This window comes from Canis lupus, chromosome 10 (genome assembly GCF_048164855.1).
Source record: "Canis lupus baileyi chromosome 10, mCanLup2.hap1, whole genome shotgun sequence".
In the NCBI taxonomy this organism is placed as follows: domain Eukaryota; kingdom Metazoa; phylum Chordata; class Mammalia; order Carnivora; family Canidae; genus Canis; species Canis lupus.
The window spans coordinates 25812877-25831284 of record NC_132847.1 but is presented as its reverse complement, the minus strand read 5'-3'; the positions used below and the strand labels follow the sequence as shown (position 1 = coordinate 25831284).

The window sequence follows — 18408 nt, the reverse complement described above, 5'->3', positions numbered from 1 at the left end:
GAGGTTACTATGTGACTTCAACATCCTCCCCACAAACTACCACGGGGAAAGATAATGAATGTCACTCTGGAGTCACAGCTACAAATTTTAAAGAACCAACTAACCCAGTAAAAAGGTTTGGGATATGCTGTCAGGCAGCTGAACTTTCTTTGCCCTTCCATGAAAAGGATTTTGGTTCCACAGAAAAAGTAACAATGATATAATGGGTGACAATTAGAAGCACTAAGATCTGTCACTTGGAGAGCCACAGTGCCCTGAAAGCGTCAGATGCGCACTTTGCAAAGAGAGCTGGGAGGCCCGAGCAGGAGAGGGTGGCCAGGCAGGGCAGCTTCCTGCAGGCGGGCCCGTGCCCTCCCACTCCACTGCACTCCACGCCACTGGGTGACATGCCCCAGACCGCTCGGGAGGCCACATCAAGTCCAGCCTCTCCATCCACAAAACCTCCCTTTATTGATACGGAATAGGCTACACTAAATTATGAAGACTGGTGAGAGGAGGAGACGAGCCAATAGAAAGAGAACATGAGTTTGGTGTCAGAAAAGATGTGTGTTCTAACATGACCCTGTAACTAGCAGGTGGGTGCCTCTGAGCATGGAACCGTTTATAGTGTTTCCGTAGACCTCGCAGCTTATAAACGGCAGAACTTTAGTGCTCACAGTGCTGGGAGCTGAAAGTCTGAGACCAGAGCACCAGGATGGTTGAGCAGGGGCCCTTTTCTAGGTGACAGACTTCTGGCTGCGTCCTCCCGTGGTGGAGGCTCTCTGGGGCCTCATTTATAAGGACACTAATCCTATTCATGGGGGCTCCACCCTCAGGACCCGTTGCCTCCCAAAGATCCCACCCTCCTAATAATACTGTCATCTTTGGGCCTTAGGATTTCAATGTATCAATTTTGCTAGGACGCAAACATTCAGATCATACCAATAATGTTTATGAAGTCTATCTTTTTTCATCCTTTTATTATTAATCTTTCTTTATCCTTAAATATTAAAGTGTGTCTTTTGTGAGCAGCAGTTTTTGAAAAATTTTTCACGTGGCCTGACAGTCTTTGTCATTTAATTGGGATGTTTATTTCATTTACTCATATTTAACATGATTGTTGATACATTTGGGTTTAAATCTACTATCAGCCATATATTCTATAATTTCATTTTTAAATATTAATTTCTTTTTGAGATACTTATTTTTTATTTTTCTCCTATATTTTCTTGTCAGTTACATATTCTTTTGCTATTTTTTATCATCTAAATATTAAAATATAGTATTTCCTAATTTATAGTGGGATTTTTTTTATACTTCTTAGATATTGCAAAGTACTTAGAACATTTTAACTCCATTTTCACTGCAACACTTTAATTCTCCTGGCTGCTGGGTATTGTTATTGTTTATTTAAATATACATATATTATAATTTTATGTTTTTCTATCATATCTAAAAATAAAATATTTTATCTTAATACATACACATATAGACGTGTGTGTATGTTTGGACATATTTAAATCTCAGAAAACAGAACATTATTATTGGTTAATGCAACTTTTTTTAGATTTAACCACATTAGCTCTCATTTTCCAGTCACTTTTATCTCTCCTACAGTTAACCATTGCTCTGATTTCATTCACTATAAATCCATGCTGATTTCATTTCTTTTGTTTCATGATTTTTATGGACTTAAAATATATGGGTTTTTTTGGTGCCTGCCTTCTTTTACTCAATGTTATGCATAGAGATTAAAAAAAACATTCTTGAAAGTAAATCTAAACTGTTTATCCCTACTGCTATATATTCTCTAGTGAGAATAGTCACTATTTTTCCATGTCCTTTTTTGACACTGTTCCCAGACTCACTGCCTTTAACTTTTTAAACGAGTTTTATGATGATGTACTTAGGTGTGATTTTCTTTGTATTAACTTACTTTGCTTTTTCTTCAAGCTTTTTCTTCAAGCTTCTAGGTGGGATATGTGATTTGGTTTCTTCCATCAGTTCTGGAAAATTTTTCAAATATTGCCTTTGATCCATTCTTTCCTATCTCAATTTCTGGGACTCAAATTATATGGATGTTTCCTGTGCTTTTTTCTGTAATTGGCTCTTCTGCTCTTTTCTATTAAATTGTCTCTCTATTCTTCTATTAATTGCCACCCAGGTGCCTCAGGGGTTGAGCATCTGCCTTCGGCTCAGGTTGTGATCCTGGGGGCTTAGGATCGAGTTCCACATCGGGCTTCCTGCAGGGAAGGAAGCTTCCTGCTTCTCCCTCTGCCTGTGTCTCTGCCTCTCTCTGTGTGTCTCTCATGAATAAATAAATAAAATCTTTTTAAAAAATTGTCTTTCTCTGCTTCAGTCTTGATATGTTCTTCTGATCTATATTTTAGTTCATTGACTCTAGCTTTATCAAATCCTTATTTCAGTTATTTTTTAGCTCTAGAATTTCTATTATATTCTCTATATGTTTTATAGTTATTTAGTCTAAGCCTCTGTTTTTAAACTCTGAATCATGGCCTTGCTAAAGTCCTCATCTGATAACTCCCATATCTCCCATTGGTTTGTTTCTATTGTCTGGCTGATTTTGGGGGGTCATATTTTATATTCTTCTACATCTGGTTAATTTTCACTGTGAGCCTTGTATTTAAACAGCTGTAGAGACCATTTGAGGCTCTAGAGGATGTTGCCTTCCTCCAGAGAGGATTTTGTATTACTTCTGGCAGCCAGCTACGCTGGGGGCAAATCATCTTAATGTAGTCAGGGAATGAATTTCATACTTCATGAAGGAAAGCCTAATCCATTGTGAAATCCTGGGGGGAGAGGTCAAAACACATTCTAGGATACTTAACAGCCACCCCCTAACCCCTGGCAAGCCAATTTTTCCTCAATTGCATGAGACAGATAAATATCTCTGCTCAGGTAAGAACCTTCTCTTCTACTGCTTTCTGCTTATCTTTCAGTCTTCGTCACAGATTTCCAATCTCCAATTGTTTCAGGTTGGGCTGGGGAGCTTTGCAAATACTGGGCTCCCCTCTCTGGGCTTGTCATCTCTTAGAAATCTCGAATCTCCAAGTTTTAATTGTTTCTCTAACTCTCTAACCCCTTCAGACACATTATTCTTCAGGTATTTTCTTTTTTCAGCCTTTCTAATTGTGAGGAAAGGATGTCTGAAATAACCTACTCTGATATTTCCAGAATCAGAAATTCACTGCTATATGCTTTTATCTTTGCCAAATTGATAGGGTGAGTGATCTCTCATCATTATCCTATCCCCACGGCTAGGATTGGCACTAGAACAGCAGAGTCCACCTTTAAGTGATTGGAAAACTAAATCATTGTGTTTAAAAGTGATCACAGGTCATTTGTATATCTGAAATTAACCACAAAAGTCATGAGACCTACCCCAAGATTTAATCAATGTGTGAAGGAAAGAACAACTACCCACTAAGCAGATTGGAAAAGGCAGTAGTTGGGAGAGAGTTGTTTTATGATCAGATCCTGTTAAACTCTGCTCTTTCAAGAAAATGCTTGCATACCTATAGCAATGAGAACAACAAAAACACAATAATTAATATTTCAACAAATTATTCTGCCACTCATTCATTTATTAATTCAACCAATACTGATTTAATACCTAACATGTGCCAAACTCAGCAAAGTACCCGGAACAGAGTCATGGGTGATAAGGACCCGGTCCTTCCTCTCTCCTAAGGGACATAAAAGAGTTTGGGAGCAAAGTCTGAATTAAGAACGCTGGCTCTGGAGTCAGAAAGATGTAACTTTATGGCCTCAGGGAACTCAAAGAAAATTATCTAATTTAAGGAACAAAGACTGTGATTAGTTTTTACCTATATCACGTAGTAAGATAAACATACATGATCACCGAATGAATGATTAGGTCTCCCTGTGTTGTCTCTAACTTTGGCAATTTGCACACATTCTTTCCTCTCTGGTCTTCAGTTCCTCACCCATCCAAAGGGTGATGATGTTCACTAGATCATCTCAAATGTTTTTTCCACTGAGTTCTTATATTTTGTGTTCTGTGACCCCGTAAAATCTATGGCCAGTGGCGGATGAGAAGGCATTTTCAGGTTCGACAAGTTTTTAACACTCTGAGACACTAGAGGGCAGGAAAACCACACTAATAACACACACACACACACACACACACACACACCCTCTTATCCTCTTGTTGGGTGACAGCATAGTGAAGAAAGGCTATCACGAGGCTGTATGCTTCCTTTCTCCTGGGCTGATTCTGCCCTGACCAGCAGGCATGGATTTTCCTCAGCACTTCTGTCTCTGACGTGGGTCAATCTCACAATCATTTTCCTGCTCTCCACTCTCACAACAATGACTATTTTCATGAGGAACATTCAGAATTCCTGACCAGGAAATAAAATTCATGTTTGAAATTGGGACTCTTCTGAGAAATCTCCAACCTGAGGCTGTTTCAGCTAAGAGCCTCCTGTGGCTCATCTCAGGCCCCTTCTAATTCAACTCATTTATGGAGGCAGAGTGGAAAAAAAGCAAACCTGTGTAGTGTGCACCTATACTTGTTTGTCTGAAAGTGACAGAGACGGGGCCCAGAATAAAGGCACCCTGGGGATGACCTGACATCTGCTGTGCTAGCAGCAAGCACCCTGGCGGTCAAGGAGCTGAGGCTGGGAACCTCAGCCTGAGCATGCAGCAAGAATCAGAAACTAGAGGAAGGATGTCTCTGGGTGCTGGAAACAGTGAAAAGCTTTCCTTCTCAGTTAAAAGAACAGGAAGTACAGGAACAGACTTCAAAGACAGCAAGAATGATGTTGATTTAAAACCAAGGGAAATATTCTCTGATTCTGAGATACAAGCTGCCACGGATAAACCTTTGTTACACTATTGATCAACAGGATGCAAAGGGGGGCCTTTTACAGGGAGGGCCCCAACTGCTCAGTGTATAAGGGGTGGATTGGGGCCCAATGAGGGTGGTATTATACAAACCCTCATAACAAGCCTCTGACAAGGTCATGCCTATTATTGCAAGTCTCAGTCCAAGATGATGATTCCTGGACCTGAAAGTCCAGGTGGAAGGAATAAGTGATTGGGGGGTGACCAACTGGTACCCAATTATTTTTGGTGTGGTTCCCAGAATGTATTGAAAGGGATCCACCCAGAGCCGGCCATGATTCTGAGACTTGGAAAATCACCATGCTCCCAGAAAATACTTTCAGACAAGAGTCTCTGCTCAGTTGGTCAGCAACTTTTCTTGGGTATGCCAATCCTTCCATTGCCTAAAAGGTTCAGTGGTCATTGGGAGAGGCTGATGGGCTTCTATAACTACAAATCTAACCCTCTGCTTTACTAAAGGACTAATAACTATTTTATCCAACCTGAAATTCCCACCTTTCATCTCACTCAAGAAAATCTGCTTTGCCCTCTTCTATTAGTCAAGATGAGCTTGTTAATCAGTTAAGATCACTCAGAGGGAAATGGAACTAATGTATATCTTATACTCAGTATGAACCAGATAGTAAGAAATTCTCTCAAAAGCACCCATGGTAGGGGGAGATTGTCATTCTAATTTTACAGATGCAGAAACTGAGGTACAGAACTGTGAAGAAACTGGTCAAGGGTCAAGAAAAGTCTAAGCTGCAAAACCCAAATTCAAAGCATGGTGGGTCTTATTCTAAAACACATTTTTGTCCAAACACAACAAGAGCCTTGAGTAAGTAGGTTAGGTATCAGAATATGGGGCACTTGAAGCAGGGCAAAGAGAACTGGGAAAGAAGGGGTTCCCACGTAGAAAAAGGATTGCTTCAGGCTGGCTGAGGCTGAGCCCAGGTCCTCTGATACAAGCTTAGGTGGACAGGGAACGTGCTTTATAAAGCCGAGGCATGCCCATTTAATAACGCAGGACACTAATGTTGCATGATGCTTTGTGCTTTATGAAGCACTTTTATGTACATTATCTCACTTGTTTCTCACTGCAATTTTGCAAAACAGGAGGAAATAATACTGCTAATGTTAAGCTATGTTTGTATAGATTGTTATATAATTTGATATAGTTTGGTATTTTTTAGAAGGAAGGAAGGCAGGCAGCCTGGATGGCTCAGTGGTTTAGTGCTGCCCTCAGCCCGGGGCAGGATCCTGGGGTACTGGGATCGAGTCCCATGTCAGGCTCCCTGCATGGAGCCTGCTTCTCCCTCCGCCTGTGTCTCTGCCTCTCTGTGTCTCTCATAAATAAATAAATAAAGTCTTAAAAAAAAAGAAGGAAGGAAGGAGGGAAGGAAGGGAGTGGAGGAGGGAGGGAGATGCCAGGCCTGTTGCACAGTCTCCCCATGTTCAAGATGGGAAAATTGGGCTCACGAGGATCAATTTCACTGCTATAGTAGGAGTGAAGACATTGTTGAAAAAGAAGGGATCTTGACCACCAGCCTCAGGGAAGAAAAACCACTTTTTTTTTTTTTTTTGGAAGTAGTCAACAAAAATTTATTCAACTAGCCATCAGAATTATAAATTACAACAGCCAACAAGATAGATAATTTTTTGCCAAATTCACGGAAATTGAGAATCATTACTTTCAGTTCTGGCAAGGACGCAGAGAAATCCAGCGCTTTTGTACATTGCTGAGGACACTGAAAAGTCACCTGGTAGCCAGCCAAAACTTAGAACATACAGAACCTGGAGAACCCAGCATATAGAAAGGAAAGTATGTTATTTAATGAAAAATACTTCTGTCTGTAGGAGCAAAGAGGAAAAGTAATGTGAAGGTCACCAGCAGAATGGTGGAATATGCTGCAGCTTATCCGTATGATGGAATGGAATGCCCAAATCCAGGCAAGGCCTCTACATGTTAAAAGAAATTGCTTTTGTAGAGAATGACCCCATTTCTTAGAAATTCCTCTAACTTTTAGATACTTTTGTATGTTTTGAGGATCCTCTTTTATTTGATCAATAAAATGAAAAAGTAAAGTAGGATTAGAATATAAAGTTCTTATTTTTCCAAGTGAAAAAATTGGTACTAGCTACAACTGATAATTTAAGAAATAGTGGTAGAAGTAAAAACTACCTAAGAGTTATGGCTGCAACCCAGAAGAAACAGAAAATGGGGGGTCTAGAGGTTAAGTGGCAGACTTTTAAGCAGAACGAGGCTGCATATTCTCCAAGATGATTGGGCTTATGAGCAATATGCCCTACAGAAGGGCTTTAAATGCCTTCATGACCGTAGTAATCCATATTAAGAAAGCAAAGCCACCCGGTGCATGGAGCCTGCTTCTCCCCCTATGTGTCTACCTCTCTCTCTCTCTCATTCTCTCTCTCTCTCTGTGACTATCATAAATAAAAAAAAAAAAAAAAAGAAAGCAAAGCCAGATATGTAAAACAACAACCACACAAATAACAATTACGTATGTGAGTTGGGTCCCGATAAACTGAAAAGCACTTCTTGTACTCCGCATCAGACCTTTAACACAACTTTTAGGTTATCCTCAAGTAGAAAAGTAGCCACATTCAAATGAGCTAAGGTATAAGAAGTTAAAAAGGACCACAAGCCTTATTAAAAGTAAGTAAAGGTAACATATAATATATACAGATGGCACATGGTGCCAGTTTTATTTGCAGATATTACAACACCCCAATGCATGTTTACAAGTTACACCTTTGCCACAGCCTTGGCTAAATCTTGAACTACTGCAGAATTTAGCTGTGCCAGAGTGCTGATATTAGCGTGCTTAGAGGTGGCATACTTGTTCTTGATAGTCATGGGCTTTATAAGCCCACAATTCACCATGACTATATTCTTAGCCAGGTGTTGCATAACATTTAGATGGGCTTCTTCGATGTATGACAGATAATGCTGTAGAGTTGGTGTCCATTCACCATTATCGAGAATTTTCAGCGCTAAGCAAAAAGCTCCTGCTGCAGTCTGAGAAGGAGGAAAGTGTACCATATCGTAGTCCAACATAGATTGTTCCATCAGGTATTTGGCCAAAGTATGTTGCTCAACATCAACCTCTCCAATCTTAGACACTCTCCAAAGGAAATGCAGGGGTAGAGGGTGGCCCAGATCAAAATGTAAAGATCTTAGAATCTTCATTTCCATCTGTCTGATTTGGTGTTTAGTGTAAATGTTGTCAGTCACAAAGGCAAAGTCACCAATTTCTGGAGGGTACATTTCCTCATATTTGCTTGCAATAAACATGGCAGTGACACCAACCAGCTGCAGCATCTTCTTGGGCACACAGTTATTCTGCATGAACTAATCAATAATGGAAACAGTCATGTACATGGTCTCCTGCAGTAACCTGAATTTCATTTGAACCTGTACTAGCCAGTCAATTGGGATGACTCTCATGTTTCCAGTGACTTCACGACCCAGTAGGTATTTTGGTTTGACTGCTTGTTCTTCCTCAAGTTGTCTCAGATAAGCATAAATATCTTTCGCATATTCACTACAAAGGTTTGGATCAGCTCCATCTTCTGCATCTACAACATTCAACTGCAAGAATTACATCAGAGAAAGCCTGACACAGATATTCTTCTGCAGGGGCACATCCAGATGTTTCCATCGGGCTTGGAGAGGGAGTATCAACCAACTTTGGCTCAGGCGAAAGTTTTTCTTCTTTAACCGGCTCAGGTTCCAGCTCTGGTTCTGGCACAGGGACAGGGACAGGCTCGGGTGCTTTCTCCAGAGGCTTTGGTATTTTTTTAGCAATGACTTTTCCAGGAACCGCACTTTTTGCTTCCTTTTTCAGAGGCAGTGTGGCCTGTGGTTGTTCACTGACTTTGTTACCAGCGTCTCCCAGAGCAGTTCTTGGCCTCGGGCTGGGCTTGGAGACTGCAGCAGAGGCCAGAGGCACCCGCTTCGCCCCTGCCATACCGATCTTCGCCTCGTTTTCAACATTAACTTTTGTGTTCCTGGTGACCCGGAGCGCCTTGGCCACGTCTTCACGGGGGGAGGGGAGAGCACGGGAGCCGCCGCCGACCTGGAGCCCGGAGCCGAGGCCTGCGGGCCAACAGCCGGTCCTCCGCAGCACACCGAAAAACCACTTTGGACAATGCCCAGAGGTCCCTCTATTTTGCCAGGTGTGTGGGTGACACTGTGTGTAGTACCTGGCATGAAGGCTCTTGCATTTCTCATTCCCGTGCATTTATTCACACATTTATCCATCCGCAAATGGGCAGTGAGCACCTACTAACTGTCTGGCATCGTGCTAAGCTTATAAAGAAAATGGTGAGCAAAATCAGATATTGTCCCTGCCTCTCTGAGCTGGGACTCAACATTTTTGTGCCAATCTGATAAGTGTGTCAGACTGATCTCTGATTGTGGTTTTAATTTTTATTCCCCAGATTACCAATGAGGTTGAGTGTCTTTTCACGTGGGCATCCACTAAAATGCCTTATGGAAGGGGACAAAATGAACAGACCTGTGTTTCTGTTAGGGTTGCTCTGGCTCTGGTACGGAGAATGGACTGGAAGGAACCAGCCAAGAGGCTGGTTGGCAGCTCAGGGCAGGGGCAGAGACAAACCATCAGACTCTCAGGGAAATTCAGGAGATAAAATTGAGAATAGTATTTCCAGATTCCTGAAGCTCTTTAGTATTTGAAAAGAAGAAATTGGAAACCTGGGAATTCTCTGTAATTTCTGAAATCATAGGTTTTTCTTTTGCTTCTTTCTTTCTTTCTTTCTTTCTTTCTTTCTTTCTTTCTTTCTTTCTTTCTTTCTTTTTAAATCAGAGGTTTCTCTTAAAATACTTCCAACATTCTTTATACTCCTTAATCATTCTTACAGTTTTCTGAAAAATTTGTCTGGTATGTAAGAATAAATAAAAAAAAAATAAGAAATTTTAACTGCAATGTCTTTACAAAGAACTGTAGCTTGTAGCAACATTCACTGGGAAAATGCCAGCAAATGTTTTAAGATAGTATTCCAATAATGTAGCATTCAGATCTCCTGGCAAGATTAAAGACACTACAGAGAATCACATGTCAAAATCACCAATTTAAGAACTTCATTTGTTTGCAAAACTCGTTATTTCTTGGAACATCACTCACTGGTTTTGTATAAAGTATACTACGGATATAAGCTTATTAATGTTCATTTTGTTTTCAGGGATGACTCACCATTAGCAGCAGACAAGGCCAGGGACACACAAACACAGCAACAGCGACTAGAGGAGCAGAGTAGATTGTGATCATCCAGGCTCCCAGAAATGTCCTCCTCAACCTTTCTCCTTTTCAGTTTCCGCTTTTGCTTTAAACTTGAAGTCAGCAGATGATTCCTTCCAACCAGTAATGCCTCTGTTACGTATTAAGTTTTAAATCTCAAAGGAGATTTGTAATACTTGTTTCCCATTTTCCTGACTTCTGGATCAATTTTTTTTTTTTTCCTCAAAAGTGGGGATTCAGAAAACTGCAAATTCCCTGAGAAATGCTGTGAAGGAATTCCACTGTGGAAACAAGGGGCTCGAGGTGGGCTGGCATGCTAAACAGTCTAGCTGACGGGGGGTGGGGGGGTGGGGGGGGCTGACAAATCTTGCACCCATTTCTATCTGTGTTCTCTCCATCCTTAAGACTGTCTGGTCATCATGGGGCAGGTCAACAATTAACACAATGACAAAAATAACCAACCCCACCCTATTATCCAAAATTTCCCAACAACAAACTCTTAATCTTCTTTGAAAAAGTAATACACCTTTAGAAAGAGCATGGAACAGGGGCCCCTGGGTGGCTCAGTGATTGAGCGTCTGCCTTTGCTCAGGTCATGGTCCCAGGGTCCAGGGATTGAGTCTTGTACTGGGCCTCCTGCGGGGAGTCTACTTCTCCCTCTGACTATGTCTCTGCCTCTCTCTGTGTCTCTCGTGAATGAATGAATGAATGAATGAATGAACAAATAAATAATCTTTAAAAAAAGAAAAGAAAAAGTAATACACCTTTAGAAAGAGCACAGAATATACCAGAACACAAGTTTCCTCTCAAATCTAGGGCTTTTCCCATGGGACTGTCAAACCCTGGACTTGGGAAGGAGATAAGATGGGTCAGCTAGAGATCTGAGCATGATTCTCAGGATGATGATGATGATGATGATGATGATGATTCTGAGGATAATTTTCTGTTAGACATAATACCAAATTGTTCTTCAGTTTCAGCCCTAAAACAAAATATTTTGCTCAGTCAATGCTACTAAAGATTAGGTGATTGACAGCTTGAAAGCATGGCTAAGTGTGTCATACTGAAGTACACAGGGTTTTAAAGATAGGACCAAGATACAGACATTAATACAGAAATGAGATGAATCAATTTAGATTTTGTTTTATAAAATCTAATTTGATTATCTTCACTGACAATAAACAGAGTCCCTAAATCACCAAATAATCTCAGTCTTTTCCTTGGGGGTCTGGATCCAAACAGGATTTCCCCCAAGATGCATTTAAAGATTCAGGGCAGAGATGAAGGCAGAGACTGGAGAGTAAGTCTGTTGGCTTATGGCCGTGGCCCTTGGCAAAGTTTCTAATAGCAGTGTCTTCTCCAGGTATTTTTCCAGAACTGCGACAAGTATGTTTATCTGGGAATGTGTGGCAGTTCACAGTGCTGAAACCTATACTGGGGCTGGGCAGACACTGGGCCATTTACCACTCATTCATTAAGGAACCAAGCACCCCCTGAGCACCTGGCATGGCCCCTTTTGTTCTAGTGCATTTGTCACAGCTTTCCCCGTGGGGAAATATTTTTCAGACTGTGTAGGAATACGAAAACTGGGAAGAAAATTAACACAGCAGACAGTAGAGGAATACAATGTGCTAGGAGAATCTTAAAGACTCACAGCTATTTATGGATCTTGAAATAAATGGCCTTCCTCTGATTGGAAGAGGCACTTCTAAGAGAACTTAAAAAAAAAAAAATAGGACAAGAGATTGGTGTGAAGAGGGAAAAATTATCTAAGACCTGTCTGTCTGGTATAATTTTTTTTCCTTAGGAAAAAAAATCAGAATTGCCACATTATCACATGTACCCAAAGGAAAAAAAAAAGTTATTTGAAAAGGTGGCAGATTTCTGAAAAAGGTTTCTTTTTCCTTTTTTTCTTTCTTTTTTTGAGGCTAGAGATAAAAATCAAGAAACTGATTGAAAATAGCAAAAGAAATGTTTGGCTTGCTGATGTATTTAAAGGTTGGAGTTTATTTTCCAAGGGCATCTGTGGTTAGAGAAGTCAGACACCGTGTCACTGTATTCTTAGAAGACATCATGTGCTGGGACAACTGGGAAATATTTCCACAATTCTACTCATTCATTTTTTTTTTAAGTATGAATTAATTATTTGAAACCAGTTCATGCTCATTTTAGGAAACCGATGCAATTAAATAAATACAGGGTAACAGAAATAGGCAATCAGAAGAATTTGGAGACAGGTCTTAATTGACTTCATGGCTAGCGGGCATAAAGCGGATTATGAAAATCTGTCAATAATCTAGGAAATTCAAAGTCATTAAGAGTATCCTAGAGCAAGGATTCTCAGTCTTGGCTGCCCACTGACTCACTTAAAGGGTTTTTAAAATTTTTTGACGTGCGGTTCTCCGCAACCTTGATTTAATTGGTCTGGGGTTAAGACTTATAAATGATCCCTAGATAATTCTAATCCTCAACTAAGACTGAGCTGCTATTGATCTAAGTAGCTAATTAGGGCAGTGGACTCCTAGTGTCTTCCTGCCCTTTCACATTCTCCTGTAAACCCAGGAAAGCTGAAATCTGGACTCCTCCCCCGGCCCAGGCTAGGCCAGACAGGGAAGGCTCCCTGTGAATGGCCATGTCTCTCCCTGCTGGGCTCTGACAGCTCTTTTGCTTTCTGTAGACTTAAAGCTGTGTCTCTGCCTTTGTTCACCAGTGTTTCCCCTTCGTCTAGGAGATCAGACATTTTGCATGATCTGAGCAGTTGATGGTACAACTCCATGATGATACATGTAGTTTTTTTGCTTTGTGTTGTTTTGCTTTGTATGTACCTCGATTTAAAAATTTTGTGAATCTTGGACAGACATAAGACAAATGGAACTGTGGCTTTTGCTTCCCAATCTACACAGCTGGCTTCATGTCAGCATGTTTCATATACTAAAAGCCTTTCTTTATTTTTTAAGATTTGTTCTATCTATCATCTATCTATCTATCTATCTATCTATCTATCTATCTATCTATCTATCATCTATCTATCATGCGCAAAAGCCAAGGAGGGGCAAAGGGAAAGAGAGGGGGAGAGAGAATCTCAAGCAGACTCCCTGTTGAGGGCAGAGCGCAACGTGGGGCTCGATTCCACGACCCATGATCATGACCTGAGCTGAAATCAAGAGTCAGACGCTTAACCAACGGAGCCACCCAGGCATCCCTAAAACTGGTTTTTGAAAATCATTTATGTCTTCCGGTTGGATGTTGCTATATGATCACAATGGCTCCAGTTGCCGAGCTTACGCATGACCTTTGGGCAACCCTGGAACTGTACCACATGGCTGCTACACAGCAGTTAATGTTCCACACAGGCTTTTAGACAGAGCTCCTACAATGCCCTGCTTAGAGATCCTGCACTGCTGTTAATGAAGGTCCAAAGTGTGGAATTGTTAGAAAGCATGTGTGCCAGCTGGACAAACCCTCGCACACCCAGTCTATATGCTTTTGCACGGTCTGTCCCCATTAAGAGCCCCGGGTCAGCCTGACCTGAAGCAGAACACAGGAAAGGATGGTTATAGTTCCTGTGGTGAATTTAAACCTCTTGCCACCACCTGCACCTGGACCTTAGCCAGTCCTCACCGGCAGGGCCAGAAGGGGTGCGCTTTCCTGAGCTCCCACGCGGACCACCCCTGGCTACTACCTCGTTCTCCTTCCTCTCCTCGCCTCCCAAGGGTCATCGTCTCCTGTCGGGCTGTGTGTGGGCCAGGGGCGGGGAGGAGGCCGCAGGCCCTCCGGGCACCGGATGCGGCAAGTGTGTCTGCTTCTTGATCCAGAGACAGTGAAATCACGCGTCTGGGGATGCACAGCTCAGATTGTTGTTTGGACACAAAGAGGAGCACTGGGCTGCCCCGGCCGCGCTCATGGCTGGCCGCGTCTCCCCGGCTCGGCCTCCGGCCTTCTCTGCTCTCCGGGCCCCTGGAGCCTGTCGCTCTGGTGCCACCTGCACCTGACAGGTCAGCCCGGGGTCTCCTGTCTGGACTCTTGTAAGGCGCAGTGGTGCAGAGCTTGGGGCAGCTGGCTGCGGCTCCAGGAGCGGGGGCACTGGCCGCCCCCCTCAGCCCAGAGGCCGATGGCGCAGGGAAGGAAAGCAGCGCCTTCCGCCCTGCCCCGGGCTGCTGGCGAGCAAACTACTCATTAGCCTCCTGCCTCTAGAGCCGCGGTTCTCAGAGTTCCCAGGTCACTCGGAAACTTGTTAAAATGCATATTCTCAGGTCCCACCCGGACCTATTGGAAAATTCTGTGCACGGGTGGCTGTGAGAGCGCCTGCCCTGGGTGCGGCGTCACCGTGCTTAGGAACGGAGGGGAGGGGACCACGCTGACGGGCTCGGGAGCCCTGACAACGCCCTAAGCTCCGAGCCTCTGCTGGCCCATCGCGGGGCAGGGCCACGGCAACCCGGTCCTCCCGGCTCCTTGCCGCGCTTGGCAGGTCAGCTCCCAAGAAGCACGGCCCTGGTTCCGATCCTGCGCTGCTCCAGCGGTGGCTTTGTGCTGCTCTTGTGCTCCTGTCGTGTAGTCACCCGGGGGGCCGAGCTCAGGGGCGGATGCCACTGTCGCCCCGTCTCCGGATGCGTGTCCCACTCGACTCGGGCATAGTGTTCCGTCCTGCGGGGCGGTTCTCACGGGCAAGGCCTCCAGACGCCGACAAGAATGCCCTACAGTTTCTAGCTCCAGGGAAGGGGTCCCCAGGGGAAACGGCAGGGGACATTTCCAGCAAGACACGCCCAGGGCTGCTGGTGGCAGTCGCGGGGACATTGGTCTTGAACAGCGCCCCATCCCAGAATCCAGTAATGGGGGTGAGACGCTCAAGGGCAGCAGCAACAACACCCACCCATGTATCGGCCCTGCCTGCTGATGCAGGGTGGGGACTGTCCTTGGAGGGCATGTGCCACCGACTGCCCATGATGGGACAGAGGCTTAGGGATGGGGACAGGGCTCAGGTGACACCCAGCTTGGGTTGGGAGATGGCATGAGAGCTTGCCTAGGAAAAGCTCAGTCCTCAGACTTTAATGGCAGGTGGGGACACAAGATGGAACCTCGTGGCGTCACGGAGGGTCCTGGGTGACCAGCACAACGGTGCGTGAATTTTGAATCTGAGTTCGGCCACCCACTAGGCAACGTCTGAGACATGGGGCACATGTTGTCGTTGAGATGCTCTTTTCTTCTCCATAAAACAGAACGAAACCTCCAGCATTGTGGGGTTCAGGTGGGTATTAAATCACATGAATCGCAGGAGAGCACCACGCAGACCATGAGCACTCGTGCAGGGACAGCCACTATGGAATGGGGGGGGGGCATCAAGTTTTGCTTGGCCACTTGCCAGCTGTATGACCTTATACCTGACCTCTCCAAGCCTCTGCTTTCCCATGTGTGAAGTGGGGACAGTTTATATGCCTCCCACATAAAGTCACAGTGGGACTTAAGTCCGGAGGCCAGGAGACCCCAAGTACAGTCGAGACCCACGCAGACCTCCCCTTCTCCGTGGCTGGGTTACACCAGGGCCCCTTTACGCTTACTACTCCTTGAAGCCTACTGAGTCTACACTACCCACTGCTCAGCTGCTGGGCTCGTCCTGCATCTTGTTTTGAGATCCTGGGATTTAAAGGAGATAGACTGCTTACCTCTGCCTGGTCTTTGCTCTGCCCCCCTCTGCCGGCAGGAAGTCTCCCTGAACTGTCTCTAGGTATGGCAACACAAGGCTATATGGGGTTCCCACGCGAATGGGCCCCCCTGAGCCACAGCTCGGCCCCTGAGCCAAGAAACAGGCAGATTTAGCAGGTGAGTGTCCCAGTCACCTTCAAGCCAGTCCCACACGGCTTGTGTGTGAAACCCACCAGCTAGCTGCTTCAGCTCGGGTGTCCCACTTGGCATGCACAGGGGAAGACAGTACCCCCTCACAGGGTAGACCGACCTCACAGTGCTCTCCTGAGAAGAGCCTCCTGTGGGTCCGGATCCCATGTAACCATGTGTGACTGTTCCATTGCGAGCTGTGGGTCCCGTATCAACCTACACCTGCTCCTCTGCACTGCAGCATTCAAAACCTAAGACGCGGCTCTTAGTGATGCTTTCACAGTTCATTTTAGTAAGGCTTCCTCAGGAAGCTAATGACACTGACTCACAAAATGAGGTCGTTCCTCCACACCATATCCCTGTTTTCATTAGTTTTTTAGTCTTCCTCTGCCACAGTGACAACTTTGTGACCAGGCGTCTCAGAGGTACTTTCTGTTGCCCCTGCATACTTTCCCCCTTTTCTAGGCAGCTTTGAGGCTAGTGACCAAAGGCACCCAGGCCCAGATCTGATCTTGGTTTAGCACCAAGGCCCAATCCAGGGCTTCCTTTTACTTTCATTTTAGCTATTATGAATACCAATAACCAGCAGACAACACTGCTATCCTCTGTGGCGCCTTGGGCAACATGACCTCCGTTAACCTCAAATCTCATTGCTTTGTGGATGGTCTATTTTATATGTGTGTCCCTCGGGTATTTATTCCCCCCCCCCCCCCGCCATACACACACTGGTGGGTCTCTGTGCAGCTTTAATCATGGTTTGAATTCTTTCTCCTTTTTGAGCTCAGAGGAGTTGTCCTTTCCCATATTCAGACTACTAGTCCTGCCAGCGCCTCAGGCCATGTACTTCAGGGCACCTTGGGTTAGGGCGGGAAGGTCCCCTGTGTGTTTAAGACTCAATCTACTGCCTATGGTAAAGAACATCTTTCCCCTCGGAACTCTGGCCCCTTGGAGTGGACTCTTCTGAGCCATTGCAGTCCATTTGTATTCTTGTCCCTGCCACTGTGTCTCATGTCCCCACACGCACCTGACCTCCTGTCCCTCTGCTCCCAGTATCATTTGAATAAACACAGCTATCACCCTCCCCCCCCAAAAAATGTTCCTCGTTATTCTGCATTTCTCTATAGATCCAGTGGCTCACCTACTCTGAAGCTGAATCTCTCTCTAAATTCCATTGGTAACCTTTACCTGTCGTACCTGAGTATGGCACAGCTCATGCTCCAGAGCACAGGGGACCACGCAGCTCTTTACCCCCCGGGACCTTTCATCCTTTCATCCTGTCTCTTCCCAAACCACATTTCCATGACCCAGGGCTGTTCTAGCAAATCACATTTGTGACATGGACAGAAAGGATTCTGGGATCTAATTCTAGTGTGTGTGTGTAGGGGTGTGTGTGTGTGTGTGTGTGTGTGCTCCATTCCATCAAGCAATTCTCAGACACCAGCTGGGTATCCTATAATTCAACTAAACGATGACACTATCCACCCTAAGACAGCATGGGATCCCACAGGTTAAAGGTTCAGTCCCATGAGATCTCAGATGCCAGCCTCAGGCCCAGGCTGGGCCTGGCTACAGATAGAAGGTTCCAACGACTGCTTCTTTGGGTTCAATTAATTTGCTACAGTGGCCCGCAGAACTCATAGAAACATCTTACTTACTGGTTTATTTTACAAGGGTGAACTCAGGAACAGCCGATGGAAGAGAGGCCCAGGGCAAGGTGTGGGGAAAAGGCAGAGCTTCCATGCTCTCTCTGGGTGCACCACTCCCCTCGAGTCTCCATGTGTTCACCACCCTGAAGCTCTCCAAATCCAGTCCTTTTTTTTTTTTTTTTCCAGTTTTTATGGCAGCTTCATTACACAGGCCTGATTGATGAAGTCAATGGCCATTGGTGATTGCTTGCACCTCTAGCCCTTCTCCGTTCCCCAGAGGTCTGGGGGTGGAACTGAGAGTTCCAAACTTCTAGCCACAGCTTGGTTCTCCCGGCAATCAGCCCCTAATCTCAGGAGGTATTCCAAAAGTCACCTCATTAACCTAGCCAAAGACACCATGACCACTCTTGCTACTTAGGAAACTCCCAGGGTTTTAGGTGCTCTATGCCAAGAAGAGTGGACAAAGACCAAATGTATATTTCTTATTACAAATCACAGTATCACTTTCCCTGAAAGTGAATGTTACTCTATTCGGTTTCACTGTCCCCTTGCAGGTATGCCTTCACCTCCTGGCGAGAGTATACCCTTTTTAGGGCAGGTTCCATGTCCCTTAGAGCTCTAGGGAGAGGGCTAGGCATATGGTAGGAATGCGATTTCTATCATGTTTGAGGGAATGAAGGAAAATAGCCAGCTAGGCTGTCAGGGTGCAGTGAGGCAAGACAACCACTGGGGGACAGTGGAGGACCAAGCCGTGACCTTGGCGGGAGCCTCGGGACGGTGCTCCAGAGGGGAATTGAGGCCGCGGT

At 44.6% G+C, this 18408-nt stretch overlaps 1 pseudogene; it reads right to left on the bottom strand.

Moving 5' to 3' along the window:
- Nucleotides 1-7540: 7540 nt before the first annotated feature.
- On the bottom strand, nucleotides 7541-9608 carry LOC140640895 (G2/mitotic-specific cyclin-B1 pseudogene; annotated as a pseudogene).
- Nucleotides 9609-18408: the final 8800 nt, after the last annotated feature.